This window comes from Haplochromis burtoni, unplaced genomic scaffold (genome assembly GCF_018398535.1).
Source record: "Haplochromis burtoni strain Fernald_Lab_line unplaced genomic scaffold, NCSU_Asbu1 Contig_347, whole genome shotgun sequence".
NCBI lineage: Eukaryota > Metazoa > Chordata > Actinopteri > Cichliformes > Cichlidae > Haplochromis > Haplochromis burtoni.
In genome coordinates this window covers 608,698-625,032 of record NW_024582708.1, presented here as the reverse complement: position 1 = coordinate 625,032, position 16,335 = coordinate 608,698, and positions in this window count along the sequence as shown.

Genomic DNA, 16,335 nt, shown 5'->3' with positions numbered 1-16,335 from the left:
CATTAAGCAGTTTCATGACCAGATCTAACCTGTGCCCTTTTTTCTATAGCTGCACAGCTTGATGCTTCTTTTCACTGTTTATCTTTAGCAACACAATGGTGATTTTACACACTCCATAAATAGAACTTGATGTTGGGACTATCTTGGGATAAATAGCATTTTTCCTACTACTCCAACAAGTGGAAGAAGAAATTGGTGCACCTGTTCACCATCTGCTACTTCAGTTACAAAAACACTAAATTTTTAGATGGCGCAGAAATCCAGAGTAATGAGATTTTAATTAATGACGGTATCTGTTTTATTTGTGAGTGGTTAGAGGAAAACCTCTTAGGCTTAGACTTAAGGACACCTGGAAGAAGCCCTGTTATACTTGCAGGTCCCTGAGCAGGAGCTCTTGGTTAAATGACTGCTCACTGTCAGCATTTAGACAAAGAGGGATGTTTCTCATTTAATGTGTCCCTCCAGATTTTCACAGCCGGTCAGCATAAACTAGATTTAACATAACAAGAGTAAATTCCACCATCAGGCTGAGACCTTTCTGTGTGGCGCTTGCATGTTCTCCCCATGTTTGCGTGGCTTCCCCCCCACAGTCCAAAGAGATTTTCCATAGGTATGAATGGTTGTCTGTCTCTGTGTATTAGCTCTGTAACAGACTGGTGACCCGACCAGGGTGTACACTGCCTCTTGCTGTAAGACAGCTGGGACAGCCACCCACGACATTGAATTGGATAAGGGGATGGATGGATGTTACTGATGCAGTAAGGCAACAGACCTTAGTGCCAACAAGTTACCACTGCATTGCTTTGTATTGCACTTTTGATTATGTGTTTTACCAACATACACAACCCTGCTCTTGTAAGAGGTTTTATGTTATTTAAATTAAATAACCTTGTTCCATCCTATATCAGATTGTAGGGCATATAATATATATATATATATATATATATATATATATATATATATATATATAATATTTATATTAAATTTTTATATATATGATATATATTAATATATATATATATATATATATATAAATCTATATATTAATTCCATATGGAAAAGAAATAGTAAAAACTTATAAAAGACTTGCATAAGATGTGGCCTACTTCATATAGTGAATCATATAAGGCTTACATGATTTACTCATGAAAGTGGCCACTTTCTCATTACTTTCATATATTGTTTTAGTAAGTATCCAAAACATACAAGTTTCATTATATAATTTTTCAAGGGATCTTATATCTGTTTTCACTCTTGTATGCTTTTCATACAAGTTTCACACAAGACAGATACAAACTTTATAAGATATATATATCTTTTCCATATGGGTTTCTGCGCACTGCATCTTTCATCTTGTATCATTCTACCTTGTATCATTTATACTGCAGGGAATCTTCTGTCACTAAATCAACAGACCAAAGATTTCACATCATCAGCACATATGGAGGGTTTTGTGCTGGTATTTGTGCTGATGCTCAATATAATGATACGTGTTTATGTGACTGGCATAAATTCATAAAATTAAAGGTCAAGGTTAAGTAGTTTTGGCTAATGACAAGTGCTGTGGGAAAATAACACAACTCCATGCTGGAGAAAAACAAAATACAGACAACAGTGCCATCTTCTGGACACTGATCTCCAATAAACTTACATTTTAGTTTTCTTTTAGTCTTTGTTGTCGTTTTATTTGTCTGCTGCTCTTGACATAGAGAAAGCAAATGTATTTATGATCAGTTAAAATGCAGAAACAGTAAACGTTTGCTAAAGTGTGGTAAACTAAATTGATGTTATATTATGCATGTTTTGTTATTGTTATAACTGCTATGTTCTTCAAAGAATGTTTAAGAGGTTAGCCTTCACTTTAGAAGTAAATCCAGAGTTTGTTGTGTTGTTAAGTATATCGTTTAAAGGTTAAGGCTCAGTTTAGATGCTAGAGACAATTATGTCATTATGTCAAGAGCAACTTTTACAAGTTTATTTGTAATTTGTTTTTTGTTTTGTTTTTTTAAGTTATACATGTTTATATGTTAAATTTTAATACGGGAAAGGTTTTAGTAGTGTGGTATGGTGAGCTGGGTTGCTGTAGGTGTAAGAATGAAAATGCACCTTTTCGTATGGACCAGCAGATGGCAGCACACGCACTCAGCCTTTCTTCATCTCTGCAGTTCTGAAAACGAGTTAAGCATCATTTTGAAAAAATGTTCACCTGCTTGGTTTTAATTATACTCCTGGATTACTGGTAAGTAGTAAGTGGTCAGTAATAGAGGTTTATGTGACACCTGTTAAATATTGATAGTGCAATACACATTTTAACAATGTTTTACTTAACACACAATCACTCCTTCCCACCCTTGCTTGTCTTTTGCAAATGTGTTTGTTTTGTTTTTTTTAACTTCACAGTTAAAAAAAAAATTACTTCATTAAGTAATGAATATAAAAATTTAGTGGCTGCTAAAAATACTAAATTTTTCTTTTATAGTTACTGTTTGCACATGTACATCAAAAACTAATAGGTAGGGGTTAAAAGGAGCTTGCAGTAATAGCAAATTGTTCAACAGTACACTATGCACTGACCAGCTGGCTACATGAAAGATTATTTTAAAATCTATGTTTGCACAGCAGCGTTTTTGTGCAGCACGCTTGTGTTTAAAAGACCTCAAATGATAAACATTAAACATGAGAGGTGACGTGAATGAAGGGGTACTTGTATCCATCTGACCTGGAGGTTGTGTCAGAGGAAAGGAGGTTGGAAGCAACACATATAAAGAACCTTTGCAGTGTATTTACCCATGAGTACACATAGCTTTTTGTCGACATTTTATACACGATATAATATATTTTTAATGGATTTATGTTCATTTCCCAAGTAGCAGCTAATTCACCATTTCCATATGAAACTGGACATTTATAGAAACTTGCAAGTGTTACCTTTGCTGTATATCTTTAAATAAAGCAGAGTTGACAGAAACATGTTGCAGTTTTCACAGTGGCTAAAAGTAATCCCCTCATTATGCTAAGGGACAGTGTGTTTGACAGTATGGGTTTAAATCTATCTTTAATGAAGCATGGTGCTAGTGGGACTCTAATATTAAACAAAATAGCATCCCCCTGTGGCTGTGCAGTGTATGGAGTGCAGGGATGTGTGCTGTAGAGACTCCTCAGCATAGTGCAGTGTGTTTGTCTACATTCATGTCTGTCTATGCTCACCCTCACTGATTATACTACAAAGAAAATTTCATTTTGCTCGGAAATTATTGTAAACAAAAAGATTCCTGAAACAGTGGAAAAAGTTTCCAGTGCATGAGTTATCAAGGCATTTGAGAAGAATGTTTTCCTCCCTTTGTGGCACTAGATAGAGATACTTGAGCTTTTCATTTACTAAATGTTCTCTAATACAAATGTTGGATTGTGGTTTCCAAACTGGAAACAACAGACACAGCTTTTTTTTTTTTTTTTTAAATGAACTAAACTCACTGCCACACATTCATACACAAACACCTAAATTCACAAATACTAAACACTGAGACACGAATGTACATGTTTTTATGGAAAACCTTTCTCGCCTGCAAAAACATCTGGATCCTTTTTATATACACTTGAGCGTGCATGGGTTTGAGTGCATGCCTCTGTGCGTAATCATGAATATGATGTGTGTGTGTTATCACCACCTTGTTGCCCAGTAGTTAACCTAGGTCTCCAGCTGTCTCTCTTCATCTCACTGTTGATCCTGTTTCCAATCTGCTTCTTTTATGAGAGCCCTTAAAACCAGTAATATCGCATGTGTGTCCATGTGTGCGAGTGCATGTGTGTGGGTGTATGTGTGTGACTGCATGTTTGTGTGTGGGTGTTTTCTGTCCTGTTTCTTCATGATTCATTTATGAAGTATTACTAATAAAGAAATATCCATTTACTATCCATAGATTGGCAAATTTCTCAGTTCTTAATAATACTTTGAAAGACAACATCATGAAAATAGAGTTCATATGCAGGTTGTAAACACTCAGTTATACCCCACATTTAAACTACTTACAGAATGACTCGGCACTGTTTTTTGTCGGACCTTCAAATGTAACAATTAAAGTGTAAAAGACCTGTCCACTTAAAACTCAATGAAGCAGTTTAGTCACTATAACTAAATCATAGTGAATGTAGAACGTACAATATTAATGTAAAATATCGAAAGGTTTCTCTAAAAACAGACTCAGTCTGAGCATTATCGTGATTTCCAATGGAAAAAAAAATAGGTGGTTAAAATAAAAATGAAATAATATCAAAGATAAATGTAAACTTAGCACCATTTAAACAATCACTGTGATAGGGCATTGTTGATGGTCTCTTTTGATAAAGTATTCTTTGGGTTGAGTCAACAATATTATCACTTGTCACTGCTCTACTTATGTAAGAAACCACAAATAGCTTTAGCTGTCAAACCACCAAATCACCATATGGCAAAACTGCCTTTAAGTTTTTAAGGTTATCAAGTTCAGTTTCCACATCAGGAATAGCTTTGCTCTCATATCCAATAATAGCAAACTTTAAGTTGAAAACTTAAGCATAACGTGATTTACCCCTTCTTCACTGAATTCAAAAGATCCATCCACTTTTCGAATTTTGCTTAACCCAATCCTCCTCCGCCCCCCCACCCCCCACCGCCAACATTTTCAAGAAGATACCGAGACATTCCCAAGTCAACCGTGAGACAATCTATAGTGTCCAAGCATTTTCCCCCCCCCCCCCCCCCATGTGGACAAGTCAGTCACCCGGAAAACAACCCGGTCAAATACCGAAAACTCCTCCACACAGGAATACTGTATATCCCATGGCTTATTTCGATAAATATGTCAAAGAAAAGAGAAAAGCAGCACAAGAAATCACATAGTAGATCAAAAATAGAGAGAAATAAACAAGATATAACATGTGAAAAGGAAAACAAAAGGGTACAAAGAAAGAGAAAAGGAGGCAAAAATGGGCAGAGAGACCTGACCCAGATGGCCCAGAAGTAAAATCAAGAAAACAACTGAGGAGGAGGAGACAAAGAGAAGTCAGTGATTCGTGGATCAGAATGCATGTTTTAAACCGTGTGCTTAAAGGAGTTGACTCAAGCAGATTTACAACAGCTATTCAATTCAGCTATCCAGTCACATTTGATGCACCTGTGATCATCTGTGTCTACTCAATATGCTTTTTACAGGCGTGGTTCCAGCACTGAACACTCACAGGTAAAACCTCTTGTCCTAAAAAGTCAAAGTTTGATTGTGTATAGTATAAAAGCTACATGATATCAGTTGTTCAAAAGAGACCTGAAACCACCATCTCCATGAAGAAGCTCCGTGGAGTCATAGAGAAATCCTACAACGCATGGATACCATCTTCTTTTAGTTTGTCTTCAGCATAAAACATTTCTGGCTTTCTTTTCATGTCTTGCCTTTGAAGAGCCTGAAACCACGTTAAGCGGACAGCTGTTTACATAGAGTAACAGGTAGTCTCTTCGTGACCCAGAGGTTAAAATGCTAACCATGAATATGGAAGTACACATCTGGCCCTGCATGTTTCTCTGCTCACTCTCATACTCTTTAACCGCTAGCTATAAAACAGCAAAAACAAAAAGCAAAAACATGGTTCACCTCATTAGAGGTGGTGTCATGACGAAAAAAAGGATTCTAATTTAATTTTATATTATGTGCAATAATGCCGTAAAACTATAAAACCTAATAATTTCTGTAGAATTTCAGGTTGGGTATTCATGCATGATGGTTGAATCTCTGTAGCAGCTGCAACTGTTGAGCCTGTGTACCCTTAAGCAAAGGAAAATCTGCAGCAATCCTGCTGCTAAAATGATTACATCAAGCTTGTTTGTTTCTTCCGACCTCTGAACAGCATGCAGTTACTTTGTTCCTCTCTTGCTCTTGTCATGAAACCTGTGTGGAGACTGTTGCGTGATGCCCTTTTATTTCCTGCTGAGATGACTGAGTCAAGCTTGTTTTGCCGACACAAGAGGAATCAGGATCGGGAGACTCCATGGGAGCTCGGCTTGCCATTGAGCACAAACTGAGTCATCGCACCAAGAATCTAATTTGTTCCATATATTTTTAATTAGAAAACAACATGTTTTTATTGGTCCCTTTGAATAATGAATAGGTGACTAATACGCTGGTTTCCAGTTTGGTAGGCAGGTACTAGTAGTGAATTTCAGTAGGTGCTGTTATCTACCTTCCAGTGCCTTAACGGGCAAATATTCTAGTTTTGGTGCGTTTGTAGTTATTGTGTGATATGTTTGCCATTATCATAACACTACAGGTTATCGCAGTTATGATGATTGGATTTAGACTCCTATGTAAACAGTTTCATTTAACCCCCTTAAAACTATGTCATTTGCAACCTTGGATCACACTCCTCAGCCTCCCTGGGAAAGTCTATGCCAGGGTGCTGGAAAGGAGAGTTCGTCCGCTAGTCGAACCTCGGATACAGGAGGAACAATGCGGTTTTCGTCCTGGTCGCGGAACACTGGACCAGCTCTTTATCCTCTCGAGGATACTTGAGGGTGCATGGGAGTTTGCCCAACCAGTCTACATGTGTTTTGTGGACTTGGAGAAGGCATTCGACCGTGTCCCTCGGGGTGTCCTGTGGGAGGTGTTGCGGGAGTATGGGGTGTCTGGCCCATTGCTACGGGCCATTCGATCCCTATACAACCGTTGCAAGAGTTTGGTTCGCATTGCCGGCAATAAGTCGGACTCGTTCCCGGTGGGTGATGGGCTCCGCCAGGGCTGCCCTTTGTCTCCGGTTCTGTTCATAATTTTTATGGACAGGATTTCTAGGCGCAGCCAAGTGGCGGAGGGCTTTTGCTTTGGTGGCCTCAGAATCTCATCTCTGATTTTTGCGGATGATGTGGTTCTGTTGGCTTCATCGGGTGAGGGCCTCCAGCTCGCACTGGAATGGTTCGCAGCCGAGTGTGAAGCAGCAGGAATGAGGATCAGCACCTCCAAATCTGAGGCCATGGTTCTCAGCCGGAAAAGGGTGGAGTGCCCACCCGGGTCGGGGATGAGTTCCTGCCCCAAGTGGACAAGTTCAAGTATCTCAGGGTCTTGTTCGCGAGTGATGGGAGAAGGAAGCTGGAGATCGACAGACGGATTGGGGCTGCAGCTGCAGTAATGCGGACGCTGCACCGGTTCGTCGTGGTGAAGAGAGAGCTGAGTGTAAAAGCGAAGCTCTCAATTTACTGGTCGACCTACGTCCCTACCCTCACCTATGGCCACGAGCTGTGGGTAGTGACCGAAAGAACAAGATCGCGGATACAAGCGGCAGAAATGAGCTTCCTCCAATGGGTGGCTGGCCTCTCCCTTAGAGATAGGGTGAGAAGTTCGGCCATCCGGGAGGGGCTCAGAGTAGAGCAGCTGCTGCTCCACATCGAAAGGAGCCAGCTGAGGTGGTTTGGGCATCTGACAAGGATGCCCCCTGGGCGCCTCCTGGGTGAGGTGTTCCAGGCATGTCCCACCGGGAGGAGGCCCCGGGGCAGACCCAGGACACGCTGGAGAGATTATATCTCTCGGCTGGCCTGGGAACGCCTTGGTATTCCCCCGGATAAGCTGGAGGAGGTGGCTGGGGAGCGGGAGGTCTGGGCCTCTTTGCTTAGGCTGCTGCCCCCGCGACCCGGCCTCGGATAAAGCGGATGACGATGGATGGATGGATGGATGGTTAAATGTGCTCAAGACATACCAAAAAAAGTGAAAGACTAGTCCTCAGATAGCAGATGTAAACCACTGCCAACAACTAAACCACTGTGTCATCCTGGCAGGTAGGACAAAAAAACAGTTGACTGTCCAAAGACTCACAAAAATGAGCAACACACGATGAGACATACCTGGTTGTGTTGTGTTGAGTTTTTTTATTAAAATGATAAATATTTGCTTGCATTTTTTTGTAAAACAGCAGGGCATTATTGAGAAGTGTTTTTTACCATATTGTGTAACCCATTGTTTCCCAACCACTGTGCCACGGCACATAGGTGTGCCATCGAAGATTATCTGGTTTCACCTATTTAGTACTCCAAGCGACCAGTGTGAGTAACAAGCAGAACAATTATATTCTCTTCCACAAGAGGGCAGTAATAGCAACATGTAATAGCAATAGATAAATATTTGAAAAGAAGTCAATCTGACCTGGGTCCTGGACAAAGTTCAACCCAGCTGAAGGCCCTAGCATGAGTAGTAGACTTATAGTCAAGACCGCCTAAACTAAGACTAAGACCAGAGGGTATCGAGACCAAGACAAGACCAAGACCAGAGGGTATCGAGACCAAGACAAGACCAAGACAGATCGAGTCAACACCAAGAAAATGTTCAGATGAGACCAAGACCGAGACAAAAAAGTCTTTAAACTGCAGCCAGATGCTGCTTTGTTTACAGGTGTCAGGCATATTTATGTGTTTATGCGATGCACTCGCACAGCCCTCCTCACCGCTGTCTAATGTCTCACTCACTCACTAAGAGGACAGACACATGCTCCACTTGACTGTCGCATCACTCACCCTTTCTGTTTTTCACATAATGATATTACCCTATATCCTTGCATGTGATTGGCCACAATATGGAGGCATTGGCGCAAGCTGAGCCACTGTGAGGAGCCGGCTCTCGCTCAATGGGAGTCGACTCTTCTGATTCACTACAAAGCACTCTAAGCACGGCTCTTAGAGCTGATGCTTTTGCGCATGACACATTATCGAACGTTATGTCGTGTGTCATGGATACTGTTGACTCCGATCTGAGACAGCAAGACCAAGACAGCGAGACCGAGACAAGACCGAGACCAAAGTCCATCTAGACGAAGATAAGACCAAGACCACGGAAAAGAAGTCTTGAGACCAAGACCAAGTAGTGGTCAAAATAAAGCAACAACAACAAAAGTATACTGGGGACAAACCGAGCCACTTCCGCTCTGCCTGGTTCACAGGGAAAAATTATCAATACGCTTTTTGTGACATTTTTGTTTGGCGGTGTGCCGGATGATTTTTCTAATGTGAAATATGTGCCGTGGCTCCAAAAGGTTGGGAAACACTGGTGTAACCTATTGTGTACTTGAGATTTAGAGATTTTCTAGAGCTCTAATCTGCTCTGTGGTGATGGTGAGTCACTGAAATTAAATCAAGTTAAAAATCATGGAACATACAAAAGTGCAGGTGTTCAACTCAGCTTTCTAATTTACAATTATATAATTCACAGCTTTGTGTTGGCTTGAAAAACTATGAAAACCATAATCAGAGTTAATGTAAATCACGATCGTTTGCTTGCAAGCTTTTCATTTGTTCATGCAGGCTTTCCACTTCACACATTTCTTTTTTTCCTTCAAAACACAGACCGCCTATTTCAGTCAACATAAACAAGTCATGGAAAGTTATCTAGAATATTTTACAATTGATGCAGTTTATTCTTAATCTTCAAAATAGGGTTTCAAGTCAGAAAATGCATAACTGAAACTAGACCATAGTAAAGGATATGTGGAAACAGTTATTGGGTGAATGACGTAGTTTGTCTGTATTTCATCTTAACATCTTAGCTGTGGTCAGAAATTATTCATCACAGAATATTTTGGGCTTTTAATGATTTCTCTAAACTGCCCCCCCTTGGAATAATTGTACAACAAACAAATGATTTAATGAACTGGTTGCACAACTTTGGATAGTCTCTATTCCACCAAGGATCAAAAGCTTGCAGACATGTTAACGTATGTACACACTCACTTCCATCCTTTAACAAGTGGTGCTGAAGATTTTATATTGTGTTTCAACTTGACAACGCCAAAGCCTATTAACTTCTCATTAGGGACTGCGATTGACTACAACTGGTAGTTTCTCTTTTTTCAGCATAAAATGAATTTTTTGACACAAATAACCAAGGAACACAATGAAGACCAGAGAAAGAGAATTGCAATATAATCAAATTCCACTGAAAATAAGTTTTTCACAAGACAAAGCAAAGCTATAAATAGGAATAAGATTAGCCCTTATTTTTTATTGTTCCCATATTTATGATACTGCCTTTGAGAGGCAGCTGACAGTTAGAAAAAGTAGACTTACATCTGCAAAGCTTTGTGTGGAACCAATGCAGCATCATGTTGGACAGACATGAGAAGCACACAGAAAATTTAACAAATGAGGGGGGAATGTTTAGCAGAGTGGAGAGGACTGATTAGCAGAGTGGAAACAGGTGAGTAGGGTCCAGGTAGGTTGATGGTTCAGGCAGTAAGCAGGTGGCTGTAGCGGGAGTGCTAGTTCCAAACAGAGAGGAAGATATGAAAAAAAAAACAGACTAAATAAATAAAATCAAAAAGTCCATGAAACAAAATGCAAATCAAGACAGTTCCCATTTTAAAATAATAATGTATATTTCAAAACAGTAGCTCCATGGTGTAGTAGTTTACACAGTCACCTAATAAAGTGAAAGATCCCTAGTTTAATCCTGGGAGAAGACACAAAACCCTTTGGGGTTGCTTCAGGACGGCCATCTGGTGTAAAAAATCTGCCAGATAAAACATGTGGATCTACCTGTTGTGGTGAGCCCTGATGAATAAGGGAGCAGCCAAAAGCAGTTTCTTTATTTTATGTAGTTTTCAATGTTGGACCAATTTATCTGAATGTAGCTGGCTGGTTACATAAAAAATACAACCCATACGAGCAACGTGTTTAGATGCACAGAAACATCTGACAGCTCATTCCAGCAGATGCGTAGCACTGACCCAAGTTTACTTCTTGGTGCTCAAAAGTCGGTGAAAAATGTAAAACAGCAACAACAGTCCACCATGTGGAGGTTTTTATCGCTGCCGCATGCCTCTCATATCTCCACAGAAAATAACCTTAGTGTTCAAACCTTCCTTGGAGCTCCTGATAGGGAAAAAAAAGAGGGTGGGAAGTACCCAGAACAGAAATACAGTATTTTCGGGTGCTAATCTGATGCTGGTGAAAAAAATAAACAAAAGCTCATGAAGATACATTAAGCTATTTTAGCAGTTCTGTGTCAAAAAAAACTCTGTGTTATTTATGTGTCTTTTTATAACAATTTATCTGTCACGGTCTGGCTGGGGCAGACCGTATGTGTTGCAGAGGAGGACTCAAATGCAGACCAAAACGTGGTATGGGTTAACAAAACAAGCCGTTTATTGAGACTAACAATAAGGGTACAAAATAAAAGGGCATAGTAGACAACTAAACAAAAACCTAAACTGGGTGAACTAATAACAAAACATGAAAAACCTTAACCATAAACAAATGACATGGAAATGAGACATGGATGAGCAGTACAATGGGTGAAATACAACAGACGACCTGACAACGAATGACTGAAGGCACACGGACCAAATAGACAAAGGAAGATAATCAGGAAAGTGGCAACACATGGGGAACCAGCAGACACACATGAACATAACGACGTGACACTGGGAGAGTAAAACTGAACACGATGAACACAGACACACCAGACCTCTTCACAATAAGACAGGAAACACAGTGAGATATAAACATGACAACCTGAACTGACAACATAAGCCACAGACATGAAATACATGGAAAGCAGGGGAGACTTAACAAAGTGGAAACACGAGGGGGAAAATAACTAGAAACACCTAGGCATGATAGACTTAACATAGTGGGAACACGAGGGGTAAAATTAACTGGAAACAACTAGGCATGATAACGATAAACTTAGGAAACCTGAAGGCTACATAACTAAACACAAAACGCTGGGTCAACGGACCCAGGATCATGACATTATCATCTATTTAACCCTCATTTGTGTTTGACCAAAGATGTTTGTCTTCAGGAAAACGGTTGTGTGTCGGAGATACGATGTGCAAATAAACTCCTGTTGCCATGGCGTGCTAAGCAGAATATAAATTTGATATACAATTTTAGCATCTGTTGCATATTTACCCTGTGGTCATGGCCTTGCAGAGCCCCTTGGGTTCTTGTCTTTCTCTTTTGCAGGACTCATGTTTTCCAAAGACCAGCCTGTGTCTCAGTTTCTCATCCTCCCATCATCAGATGGCCTGTGTTTCCCTCTTTTATTTAATACTCAAATTATGAGAATTTGTATCTAAAAGTAGGAGTAAGGAACGTTTGAGAAGCCTTTATTCTCTGCTGGTGTTATCTGTAACTTATATGAGCAATTTCATCTGTAAAAATATCAAACGTAAACAGTAACTTGAACTATTTCCTATGCCTGAATCTTTTTTCCAGCAATAAAAATTTTAGGCAATCGTATCCTTCCAACTTTGGTACAATTATGTTTGACGTAATGTTATTCAAATATAGTTTTCTTTATTGTATACCTTAACAAATCATACTAAGCTAGAGTTGCTAAGATAAAGCAAGGGGACAACATCAGAGCCAAATGATTAGACTGTATAGCACACGGGCACAAATGACGTCAAGCAGTCAGTGGTTTGCCCCAGCCACTGCATGCTAGGACACTATGACTACACAAAGTACATTACCGCTAAAGAGTAAACGTGCTTGTAATCACAGTTAGATAATTCTTTGTGCTTGGTTTAGAAAAAAGGGATATCTGCCTATATGGATTAAACCATCCTGCCACTCCTTACCCATTCGGAGGTATAGTACTCCTATTTTTTTCTCCATTTACTTCCTGATGAAATAAAATTTCATCAAACTTCTACAGAGAAACAGCTTCAAAGAACATCCGAAACAATGTGTCCACTTGTGGACACATTCCAAGCCCTCACAGCAGCTCTTTATCTGATTAGGGATTAAAGCCACAAAAACACATTTTCAATTGGTTTCACACATATACACCCCTACAAGTGAACTGCATGTGACCTTGCCTCAGAATTCCTCTTCTGTTGGTGGTTTCATTCATCTACCCGCTGTGAGGGAAATGGTTACAATCACAGAGAGGGCTTGGTTTTCTTCTTTTTTGCCACTTTTTTTCCCCGGTCAGACCAACTCAAGTCAATGCACGCAATGCATACAGTCAGAAATCCCATTCTTTTTTTTTCTGTTTTTTTGGTGAGCGTGTGGGGTTACGAGGTTCGGGGGACTTGGAGGCCCATCTTTGTATGGTATGCCAGCTGGAGAGATTTGGATCCTATCAAAATTGATGAAAAGTTTAATTCTGATATTGAACATAGCTTGTGTCTTAAAATGTTAGTTGAAAAAAAAGAATATTTTGGAGAATAGCTACTCCCATCAGTTTGTTTGATGCTGATTCCTGTGATTTGGTTGTTGATCCTTTTGTTTTTCAAATTCAGAAATAAAAAGTAAAACATGTATTTTAGAAACTACAAACTAGATTGCTCAGGAACTTTAATATGACGCTATTTGAAATCCATGATGCTATTTTAATCGTGCCATCTGACACAACAAAAATGCAGTTAGTAATAAACACCTAGTCACTACAAACAATATCCTTTTGCAGAACTGAGAAAACAATTTCAATAAGGAGAGATCAATAGAAAGAATGAACATGATTTTTTGATGAACAGAAATTAGATAGAGGTGTTTGGCGGTTAGACTGTTCGTCTCAGTGGAATGAAACCCCAACTGTGAAAGCAGGACCTCTGGGAGCCTAAGCCAAAGATTAAAAAAAGTAAAACCTTAACAATACCCATGATGGGTGTGACAGGGGATTTCTTTAAGTCACCCCATAGTTCTTCAGCTAAGACACCTGAGTTAGAAAACACAAACACTGCAGTTGTCTTTTACTCGTGAGGGCAGTCATAGACGCACGACCTGCGACCTGCTCATCACTGTCTGCGTTCTTTATTTATACTTTTCTGTGTGTGTGTGTGTGTGTGTGTGTGTGTGTGTGTGTGTGTGTGTGTGTGTGTAAAAATATAAAGTTAAGAGCAACAGGTTTTTCCCTTTTCTACATCTAACTGTTCTCTGAAAACAGGAAGTGGTTTCTAGCCGAATAAGTTCATCACAAAAGTTATTAGGTGAAAAGTCACGTAGACATGTAGATTGCTTAGTGATCAATAAAAAGCACATTTCATGAAGCTGATCACATTATATAAAAACAATTTTCCTTTGACAGGGTGTATGCAAATATCTGACCAACACTGTAAATGCCTTCCTGCCTCGTGATTGGCTAATTTAATATTTATGAGCACTTCAGTCTACATGTAGGTGTAGTTTTTCCCAAGTGAATGGTGAGTAGGGATGGGAATTGAAAACTGGTTCCCTACAGAAACCGTTAACAGTATTTCAATTCCTTGGAATTGTTAGTCTGCTTGCTTATCAATTAGTTTCACTTGCACTCGTGCTACTACAGCTGATTTCAGTGCGTGTTGCAGGAGGGATAGAGTGGCAAAGTCTATAGCATGGATATGGATGTTACTTTTATTATTATTGCACAGAATGACAAAAGTGCAATGTTAAAGTGGAAACTGCATCCAGGAAAGAAAAAACAGCATTATGCAACTAACACAACTTTGGCTCTTTGCAAGCATCTAGGCTGATAACACGAAAGTATTTTAACAAGTATTATAATGAATTACTTTTGCCTCTGAGTAATTAAGTAACATACTGCATTACCTTTAAGAAAAGTGTGTAATATGTGTCATACATTACTTGGGGTCATTACTGTTTGAGCGATGACCCCAACACTGATCGCAATAATATGGTGAAATACTGCAAACTAGTGCTGTCAGTGCTAATCTCGTTAAAATGGCGCTAACGCGTTGACGCCGTGCAGCCCCATGCATGGGGCGATTCGTGCTAACTTGCTAACGAGATTTGCCACGTTAATGCGGTTATGGCTTTAACATCATTTTAACGAGATTAACGCTGACAGCACTACCCCAAACATGTGAAAACATTTAACCACACAGCATGCAATTAATTAACTGCAGAATGTAATGTCTTTAATATGCTCCTTAGCTGCTTTACTCTCAAAGCAGATCCAGTGAGAATAAATAAGGAATCAAACTGATACCTGCTAATTGCTAATTTCTTATCATTTCACATCTCTACTGGTGAGTGTATTTTTCACATAACTATGAATCTAAGTATTCTAAATGTGCAAAGCACCCATTTACTCACTACATCACATTGTGGTAACTGACTGTTAGTGAAATACTACTACAGTGAAGAAAATATTTTCACCCTCCAACTCCCAATGCCCAAACCAGCGCTAACTGTGTGTATCTGTGTTGAGTGTGTGCTAACAATGTGTTTAGTGGCAGTCTGTCAGCAGCTGGTTAAGTTTGTGTCTGTAGGATAAATAAAGGTTGGTCAGTCAATAAAAAACAGCAGTTTGACATTTTAATAGCCTGCCTCAGTTACCATGATGGAAGACTCTGTGCAATCAGTTGTGGTGATAAGTTGGTCATGACTCATGACTGACTTTTAAGATCAAAGTATCATTTGCTTAAACACACACCACCTCACATTGACTGTTAAAAAAACATTTTCTAACACATTTAGTTGTTTAGTTGTTGATAGTGACAGATTCATGTTGTGCAGTTTACAAAGGAATTAAACCCATTTACTTTGCACATTCCTGATAAAAGCAGCACCTGTGAGGAACAGCAAACTTTCCACTCTGCCATTTCTTTGATGGCCTTTCTTTTGAGTAAAAGTTTACAGCGTTCCTTAGCTTTGAGAGTCAGGAAATGCGTGCAATGAAGCATTTCTGAAACAGATCAAAATACCATTTTTCTTTTTGCTAAACATGCAGACCCTTTTATGGTCGCTCACCTAATTGTTTTTTGGACTCTAATACCTGGTACTCTGCATACTTCAGTGAGTTGTTTATATGTTTTTTGAGCTCGCTCCTCTATAAAACATATTTTCCCCATTATCAAATGACATTCCAGATTTTTTTTTTCTTTTATAGATGATGGAGAGCTACACAGCACTGCCTACCAGGAGTAGGCATGAAGCAGGGAAACCTAATATCAGTGCATTTGTTTAGACTTGATCATTTTAGTAACACAAGGGAATATTTTTCTATTAAATATTTTAATGTAAATATAGCTAGCATACTTCCAGTATAGTAGTTTTTCCTTTCAAATTCTACTTAATAGGATCTTTTTCTGTAATCTTTTCTGGTTCTCATACTTTATTTTTATTTTTGGGATCCATTCGGTCTTAGTATAATTATGCTAATACATAATCTTAATGAATTGGATAAACGGAGGAGAATGCATAGTTGGCTATATGGTAACTAAAAAGAAATGCATGTAACTAAGACGTCTACAAAATTCAGATCTAAAATAGAGGGGACAGGGAAGTTTGGGGGAAATATTCTATACCCATCATCAGTGTTGGGACTAACGCGTTATTAAGTAACGCGTTACAGTAACTACGTTATTATTGTGGTAACGAGC